This window comes from Salmo salar, chromosome ssa11, assembly GCF_905237065.1.
Source record: "Salmo salar chromosome ssa11, Ssal_v3.1, whole genome shotgun sequence".
NCBI classification, from domain to species: domain Eukaryota; kingdom Metazoa; phylum Chordata; class Actinopteri; order Salmoniformes; family Salmonidae; genus Salmo; species Salmo salar.
The window spans coordinates 29,712,926-29,722,698 of record NC_059452.1 but is presented as its reverse complement, the minus strand read 5'-3'; the positions used below and the strand labels follow the sequence as shown (position 1 = coordinate 29,722,698).

The window sequence follows — 9,773 nt, the reverse complement described above, 5'->3', positions numbered from 1 at the left end:
TATTTCTATGTGGGGTTCTAATTTCTGTATTTCTATGTTTTTTGGGGGGGATGATCTCCAATTAGAGGCCATCGTTGTCTCTAATTGGGGATCATATTTAAGTTGTTGTTTTTCCCACTAGGTTTTGTGGGAGATTATTTTGAGGTAGTGTATGTTTCACCTCTTCGTCACGGTTTGTTATTTTGTTTATTAGTTTATTTGTATGTCTTGCATAGTTTCACAGTTTTAATAAAATGTGGAACGATACACACGCTGCGCTTTGGTCTCCTTCATCATACGACAAACGTGACAATAAAGGTTAAATAAATAAAATAAAAATACATTAAAAATAAATACACACTGTACTATCCCTTGATCATGTGTAGTACCTACTGTATAATTCTGTAGAAAATATGTAGTATACTGTAGAATACTATACTACACACTAGTATCCCTCGATCATGTGTAGTACTTACTATAGAGCTCTGTAGTATATTGTAGAATTCTATACTACACACCGTATTATCCCTCAATCATGTGTAGTACTTACTATATAATTATGTAGTCAACTGTAGTATACTGTATAATACACTTTTACAGAAACGTTGGGTAATGTGCACTGTCCCTGTAAAAATAAAATAAACTCAAACTCAATACCATACCACACACTGTAGTATCCCTTGATCAACTGTAGTACTTATTATAGAATTATATGGTAAACTGTAGAATGATGTACTACACACTGTGTTGATATGCTAATATTAATGTGCATGTACCCTGCCCATTCCCCTCCCTCATATCCCAATATGTGCCACCCGTGAGTGAGAAATCTACATGCCAAGTATAGATCATAAATGGTGTTCCCTGCAGCTGATGGAAAATGTGCTCTTTTAATATTTGTCCAGTAGGTTTGCTCAAGGAGAAAGCCCCCACTTCAATAACCAGGTTTCCATCCAACCATTTTATGTGAGTAAAATACATTTCATGACAGGCCTGATGGAAACAGCAAATGTGTCAGTAAACTTTCCAAATGTCGACAAAACAAAATACGTTAGACAATGTGGGATCTTTTTGTGTCGGTAAAATTCATTATGTGAGAAATAGCGGTAGAGTTGAAAATAAGATGGAAATCCATTTATTCGGTATTATGGGAATTTAACCCTAAAAATTATTTTAATGTGCAATACGAGCACAACCATTTAGCTGCAACAAGTACATTTCATGGAAAAACATCTCTGGTGGGAAATGGTTTGTTTTTATGAGAATTTTAGAATATTCCCATGACAATCTGTCACCAATTGGATGGAAACCTTGCTTATGTCAAAGATAATAAAACAAAAACACTAAATAAATACTACAGTAGTGTCTGCAAAAACACTACAGTAAATGCTACAGTATATACTATAGTTTTTCAACTAGTAATACTATAATGAATTGTAAATACTATTATATACCACAGTAACAATGGGGGGGAAAAAACTATAGTAAATACTACAAAATATCCACACAAAAAAAACACTATAGTAAATACTACATGAATTAATGTCTGCAAAAACAGTATTTATACTACAGTAAACGATAGTGTTTTTTCATGTGGGTCTTGCAATGAACTAAAATGTTTTTCTTGCAGACTGTGTGTTGCCTCTTTTAGGCTCTTCTAGCCAGACTTTGTTTGAGGGAGAGTCTATTAGCCTAACATAGCAGACAATAAGTACTTTGAGCATTGAGATTCAGCCCAAGACCCCAAGGACCACAAAAAAACAAGCAATCGAGGGCCATTGGGAGTTATAGGTATTGCTCAAAGGTTACAATTGGTCAAGGTCAAGGGATATCATGTTCACTGGAATAGTTCAAGGGATTGAATGAGTTTTGACTGGTTGATCTGTCTACAAACACAGAGGGAGAACGAGAGAGTACATAATAGAGAGAGAATAAAGAGAAAGGGAGGGGAGGGCTTTGAACCTACCGCCCGGCGTGGCCCACTTACTATGGGAACGGCCTCACAAAGACCCAGAGTACCGGCCAACCGATAAGGATCCAGACCCCAGCACTGAGCAGGGCAGGTGTCCCTCTTTCCTCTCTCTTTCACCGGCCGCCTCCCCCCCTCCTGTGTTTGTACCCCCTCGCTCCTGTTATCACGGTGGATTCTATAGAGTCATCACACTTATTTGTGCCCGACACCCAATATGCAAATAAACCGTCTCTAAAATGTACTTTTAAAAGAGCATAGGAAAACATTCCAGTCTGGCCAGACCAGGGGGCAGAGCTCATGGTTCGAGGCCAGAGGACTACAGAGGCAAAGCCAGCTAGTACTTAACACCTTAACCCAGCACCATAGACCCAACACCACCATAGGCCATGAACCCTTGGAGAGAGGGAGCACTTTGACCATGGGAAAGGCAACATTGAAGCCAATGCAAAAACATAGTATTCATACGTATTCAGTATTGTCAAATTCACATCATTTATCCATTACTGTAGTTGCATTTCACAACATTGTAGGGCCAACAAAAATGTAGACATTTTGTCAATATCAAGTTCAGATTATTGCTTTGTATTTGTTGAACAAAAAACATTGACCTGTATACTTTATGTTATTATGAAAATCCCATCAACTCATATTTAACTTCAGGTGCTAACCCCTACAAAAACAAACAAAAAACGACAATGGCAATTTCTGTTACAGCTAAATATTAATCAGTGAAAATATTGACCTGCTGATATTTCTGAAGTCCAAACCCCACAAGGAGAGAGGCCTTTAATAACAGCTGGTGTGGGGGGGGGGCTGGAGGGGGAGATGTGGGGGTTGATGGGAGAGCTATTTCAGGAAAGGTGGAGAGGAATACTATTCATCGGGACACTTAGACTTGATAAGGACGTTACCCTTAAGAGGAGCAAGGTAATCATTAAATCCACCAATTGGCCACTGTGGGTTGTGCTATATATATTTCTTTCGTGTTTTGTCTCTCTCTTCTCTTTTTCTTTTGTTGCCAGAGGTGAAAGGGAAATCTCATCTCCATCAGGCTAAATTGTGGAGGCAGCATTATCAGTAGGAAAGACCTGGGGATCTGACAGCTCCCTCTCCATGATGATTAATTACTCCTCTCTGGGCCTGGGTGGGTGTGTATGTGTGTGTGTGTGTGTGTGTGTGTGTGTGTGTGTGTGTGTGTGTGTGTGTGTGTGTGTGTGTGTGTGTGTGTGTGTGTGTGTGTGTGTGTGTGTGTGTGTGTGTGTGTGTGTGTGTGTGTGTGTGTGTGCGCACGTGTGCCCCTGCACCTTTGGAAGTGGCTGGAGGCGACGGGTGATAAGTGCTGCCCTTATTACTGGGCACAGTGGGAGAAGAGAAGGAGAGAAGGCCTCCCTCCACCTCCACCTCAGCAGCACTGCGCTAAAGCAGTCCAATCACCATTCACATCCACCACACACCAGGCTGGCCTAGAGGAGCGGAGCGACGGGGTAACTAGGCCTTTGTTTACGCCTCTCTTTAGACACTAATGGATCGGTCCGATCATACCCCCATCAGTGTGATATTGGTTTAACCCCTCCTTCCTCTCTTTCATCTCTCTCTCTCTCTCTCTCTCTCTCTCTCTCTCTCTCTCTCTCTCTCTCTCTCCCATCTCCTCAGGGTTATATGGTTTTGATCTCCCCTCTAATCACTTTGGCTGTCTGGATTGGGTTTACAGACTCTTTAGAGCTCTCTATTTCCCCTTGCCAGGGGGAGGAGGGATGCCTTGCCTCTCTCACACCTCATCTCACTTCTGAGGGACAGAATTAATCACTTTTGGACATAGAGAACTATAGCAATTTAATACAGTATTAGTAGCATCGTAGTTCCAATCACCTGGTAGGAAAAGAGTGAATTCATTGGTTGAAGAGTGCATTTAAATCTACTTGTATCTGGTAGGCCTACAGATTTGTTCAGGTTCAGCTGGTCTATAAGTAAAAGTCTCCCTATAGCCTTCATTGTTGTCTGACTTGCATGATCACCACTCTCCCTGAGGCCGTGTGTATGTATGTATGAGTGGGCGTGCGTGTGTCTGCTTGTGTGCATGTGTGTGTGTGTGTGTGTGTGTGTGTGTGTGTGTGTGTGTGTGTGTGTGTGTGTGTGTGTGTGTGTGTGTGTGTGTGTGTGTGTGTGTGTGTGTGTGTGTGTGTGTGTGTGTGTGTGTGTGTGTGTGTGTGTGTGTGTGTGTCAGAACAGGCATATGTAGGAGGAGAGGTTCATTATTGGTGCTGTCTGTCAGTGGTCTCCCTGAAGGCCTGTGAGACAGAGAGAGACAGACACACTAGCTAGAGAACCGTACTGCTACCCGCCATACATACAACACGCCTGTCACACGCCTGTCCCCGACCATGTTCCCACATGTCATTATGATGTCATCCAGATGGACACATCTGCCTGTTTTGCCCAGAAACAAATCTGCTAACGCTGTGAGAGAGAGAGTCATGAACAACCTGTTTCAACCTGTCTCTCTCCAGCACCAGGGTTTTATTGGTTTATATCCAGCCGCTGGCAGTCCCGGTGGCGGCCGTCATGATGTATAGGGGAGAATGAGAGACGCCGCGTAGTGAGCCGTGTTAGATCCCCAAGATAACACGCGTTTGGATGTCAATATTGTGTTAAAAGCCAATGTTCTCCCTTGTCCCCTCACATCATTATTAGAACCTCTATAGATTACATTTGTATTCTGGAGGAGGGCCCTGGCTCTGTGGCTATCAGTTATTCTGCTGCACCGTATAAGCTTATGTTTCCAACAAATGTTTTTTTAATGGCTGTAGCCTGTCATTCAGCTTATTGGCCTGCCATTTGTCCCCTCCTCCTCCCCCTCCTCCTCCTCCCCCTCCAAGAGGAGCGTTGGTTGTCATCATTAGACGGAGATGAGGTGAACCTTTCCAGGGCCTGAGACCTTTTACTTCCTGGGAATCAAAGCTCGGAGCATCGGAGCAACCCCTCCCAGATAATTTCCCATGTTCCCCGGCTTTGTTTTGTTCATCTGCAGAGCATGAAAATAAAGGAATATGGCAACATTATGGCATTTGAAGTCAATATGTATTATAAAATCAATCTAGATGAAGATCTGCCCATCGCTCTAATTAGACCAGGTGACTGGAGATTGATTTTTAATTGCAAAAGTAATTACATGGAGCAGATAGCCAGTGACATTTGATTATCTAGGTGATTGATTAAAAGGCCTGGCTGCTGGGGCACACTGTCAGGCAGCTGAATCCCAGACAAAAGAGAAAATTAAAAAAGTTGTCCCGTTTGTAATCACGAATTTCAAGGGTGAAATTACAAAGCCAAACATCCCCTCAGAGAGCTCAGCGTCCTTCCACTTTGCCTGTCTGCCCCCCTCATCTCTCTGTAGTACAAACACACACACACACAAACACACGCACACACGCAGACACACACACACACCTCAGCAGGCAACCCTCAAAGCCCCCGACACGATAAAGAGGGGAAAGATTATGTGAAAAATGAATGGAGGAATTGTTGGCTTACAAACAGCCCGGTGGGTAAATGATGGGAGCATTCATCTGCTTAACAGCCTCATCAGAACACTGCTGGCGGAACACGGGGAGCGGAACGTCGGAACGCGGAACCTTGGCGAGGTGGGTAGAAAAGCTCTTATCTCTCTCCGAGAGTTCTTCTTCACTCAACTCCATCTCTTGTCATCTGCGAGCAATAGGTGTCTGCACCTGTTCATTGTTGTCTGTCTGCTGATAAGAAACTCAGCTAAATAAACAGCAGAATAAACATCTTATCTCTGCATGGGTTTGGGAAAGGAGGAGAGTATTATTTTCATGTTTTTTTCTTTTTCTCATCTGTCGTTCTTGTGGGATGTTTTTCTGAGAAAATGAGTGTTGACATGGCAAACGGGTGAGGGGACAGTTGAGGTGTTTGTTGTTTACAGTGACATTGTCAGGTTCTGTGACAGTGAATAGAGTTGAGGTTTGTTAGTGTATACAGTCTGTATCACTGACCACTGGTGCCTTTGTGACAGAGGATACTCTGACTAATGTGTTTTCCTGCTTGCCATCATGTCTCCCCTTCAGCTCTTGATCTGCCCTCTAACTCTGAATATCAACCCACCCTACCCCAGCTGTTGTTAATACAGAGCATACTGTCACACACTCACGTACTGTAGGAGCACACACACCCCTCCTCTGCTCTCCTCCTGGTCCCAGTCCTCGTAACATGGCGATACATTCATTCCTCACCCTAGGACATGTCTATAAATTATGCCTAGTTAAGGAATCATTTAGCCCCGGCTGTTAAGCCACTCCTGTCATTTCAGTGGAAGGTTCACTCTTAAAGCCTTCCATGAAGCCAACATTTATGTCTTTCATTTACAGCACCTAGTCTGTAGGATACTCCTCTGCTTCATGAAGTGGTATTAGGGGGGCTATTTAGTTGTCATGGCAGAGAGAGTGCTGCTCAGAACAGAGCAGCAGGCAGGCAGGCAGAATCCATGCAGTCACTGGAAAAGGAGAGACCTGGGACCAGAGAGCAAAGTCGGATGATTTCAAAACAGAACAGACTGGTCCTTTTAACTCAAAGGCTCTGCTCTCTAGCCTGGCAGAAGCAGCCGAGGCGAGGCTTCCCTTTGAAGGAGGGAAAGAGAGAGGGAGAAAGAGAGGGGAGGGTTGAAGGAAGAAAGAGCAAGGGAAGAGAGGGAGGGAGGGGGAAATAAGACAGGCCCATGCCAGCAGCCCCAGATAGATATTATTCCCCCTCAGGACGTACAGAGTCTATATTGGCTTAAGCAGCGCAGGCCCTGGGGTCATGGCTGTCTCTGTAGCTTCTAGACCCACACTAACAGGGACTTCTCTACCTCCCTCCCTCCCTTGGTTAGAGGAGGAGGAGGAGGAAAAAGGGCAGGTAGCCAGTGTCTGTGTCCCAAATGTCACCCTATTCCCTATAAAGTGCACAACTTTTGACCGGAGTCAATAGTCAAAAGTAGTGCACTATATAGGGAATATGGTGCAATTTGGGATGCAGACCGTGTGGCTGTCTGTCTGTATGCTGTGTAAATCATCACACATGTGCCTCCCAGCACCATCTATCCAGGCCTGGGCTCTGCTGTGGCTCTGGGCTCTGCAGGCAAACACAAAGCAGCGGCACTTATTACATTTCCATGAAGTTTACCGAATTTGTGGGATCAGTGGGGTGAGGCCGTCAGGGAGCCCGGCCGTGTTGCCGCCTGCAGCGCCTCTCCTTCTGTCTCCTGCTGCCATTGACTGAGGCCCAGTCTGGCTGCAGCAGGCTCCTCCCGTCTCTCACATACAGTACAGCCTCCCCTCTCCCTCCTTCCTCCCCCATACAGCCTCCCCTCCCCTCACCCTCCTGACTCCCAGTCACCCTCCTGTCTCCCCATACAGCCTCCCCTCCCCTCACCCTCCTGACTCCCAGTCACCCTCCTGTCTCCCCATACAGCCTCCCCTCCCCTCACCCTCCTGACTCCCAGTCACCCTCCTGTCTCCCCATACAGCCTCCCCTCCCCTCACCCTCCTGACTCCCAGTCACCCTCCTGTCTCCCCATACAGCCTCCCCTCCCCTCACCCTCCTGACTCCCAGTCACCCTCCTGTCTCCCCATACAGCCTCCCCTCCCCTCACCCTCCTGACTCCCAGTCACCCTCCTGTCTCCCCATACAGCCTCCCCTCCCCTCACCCTCCTGACTCCCAGTCACCCTCCTGTCTCCCCATACAGCCTCCCCTCCCCTCACCCTCCTGACTCCCAGTCACCCTCCTGTCTCCCCATACAGCCTCCCCTCCTCTCACCCTCCTGACTCCCCGTCACCCTCCTGTCTCCCCATACAGCCTCCCCTCCTCTCACCCTCCTGACTCCCCGTCACCCTCCTGTCTCCCCATACAGCCTCCCCTCCCCTCACCCTCCTGACTCCCCCGTCACCCTCCTGCCTCCCCATACAGCCTCCCCTCCCCTCACCCTCCTGCCTCCCCCTCTCCCTCCTGCCTCCCCATAACCCTTCACTGTCTCCCCATACAGCCTCCCCTCCCCTCACCCTCCTGACTCCCAGTCACCCTCCTGTCTCCCCATACAGCCTCCCCTCCCCTCACCCTCCTGACTCCCCGTCACCCTCCTGCCTCCCCATACAGCCTCCCCTCCCCTCACCCTCCTGCCTCCCCCTCTCCCTCCTGCCTCCCACATAAGCCTCCACTGTCTTCCCCATACTGCCTCCCACAATCTCTCCCACTCTCCCCCAAACAGACTCCCCCAGTCTCACTGTCTCTCCCCCATCTCCCCCATCTTTCCCTGCCTCCCCCATCCTACCCTGCCTCCCCCATTCTTCCCATGTCTCTACCACCCTCCCGTTTCCCCCATCAGCCTCCCAGGCTGGCATCACAGGGGAAGAGAATTTGAACCGCCCTGCACCCTGCAGGCCCCACTGCCCACTTCCTGCAGGGGCCACAGAGGGCCAGGATGCAGCAGGAGAGAGGAGAGGGCAGCCATAAAAATATAAATGCACACGCTAATGTATTCACACACACTATATATTTGGACACGGATATCTACAGCACAGACTCATACTGTCTACACAATTGCATTGCACACATGGATTACACACACACACACACACACACACACACACACACACACACACACACACACACCTCGTCCTTCCAGATGACATGTTTACGCTCCCCTATCCCTTCATACACACCCCAAACCCAAAATGATAAATGGCTTTATTAGTACATAACAAGAACTGACTTTAGCCGCTGAGGAATGGGAGGCTGACTTTACCAAACCAAAGAACCTTAGCAGATAATCCTCAGCATGTCATGGGCAGTAAACGCTCACAGCGGGCTGTCCGTCATGGGCTTAGGCATTTCCAGATGTGGATCCAGGTTGAGGGGTGGAGGGATGATGGGTGGAGGCTGAGGGGTGGAGGGATGGAGGGTGGAGGCTGGGGAGGAGGCTTGAGAAGAGGCCAGGATGGAGGGTGGTGGCAGGCTGGTGAGGGGGTGAGAGGGATCTCTAGGTGGGGAGGGAGAGGGACAGGACACAGACATGTTATAACTAATACTGGATTAAGAAATCAGAAGGACAAGACACTGACATGTTATAAATGCTGGTGAAAGACCAGAGGGACAGGACACAGACATGTTATAAATGCTGGTGAAGGACCAGAGGGACAGGACACAGACATGTTATAAATGCTGGTGAAGGACCAGAGGGACAGGACACAGACATGTTATAAATGCTGGTGAAGGACCAGAGGGACAGGACACAGACATGTTATAAATGCTGGTGAAGGACCAGAGGGACAGGACACAGACATGTTATAAATGCTGGTGAAGGACCAGAGGGACAGGACACAGACATGTTATAAATGCTGGTGAAGGACCAGAGGGACAGGACACAGACATGTTATAAATGCTGGTGAAGGACCAGAGGGACAGGACACAGACATGTTATAAATGCTGGTGAAGGACCAGAGGGACAGGACACAGACATGTTATAAATGCTGGTGAAGGACCAGAGGGACAGGACACAGACATGTTATAAATGCTGGTGAAGGACCAGAGGGACAGGACACAGACATGTTATAAATGCTGGTGAAGGACCAGAGGGACAGGACACAGACATGTTATAAATGCTGGTGAAGGACCAGAGGGACAGGACACAGACATGTTATAAATGCTGGTGAAGGACCAGAGGGACAGGACACAGACATGTTATAAATGCTGGTGAAGGACCAGAGGGACAGGACACAGACATGTTATAAATGCTGGTGAAGGACCAGAGGGACAGGACACAGACATGTT

General features: G+C 47.4%; 1 non-coding gene across 1 annotated transcript; it reads left to right on the top strand.

Moving 5' to 3' along the window:
- The first annotated feature begins 857 nt into the window (after positions 1–857).
- On the top strand, positions 858–910 carry LOC123725300 (U7 small nuclear RNA). Its single transcript, XR_006757798.1, has one exon. It is a non-coding gene; the product is annotated as a U7 small nuclear RNA (small nuclear RNA).
- Positions 911–9,773: the final 8,863 nt, after the last annotated feature.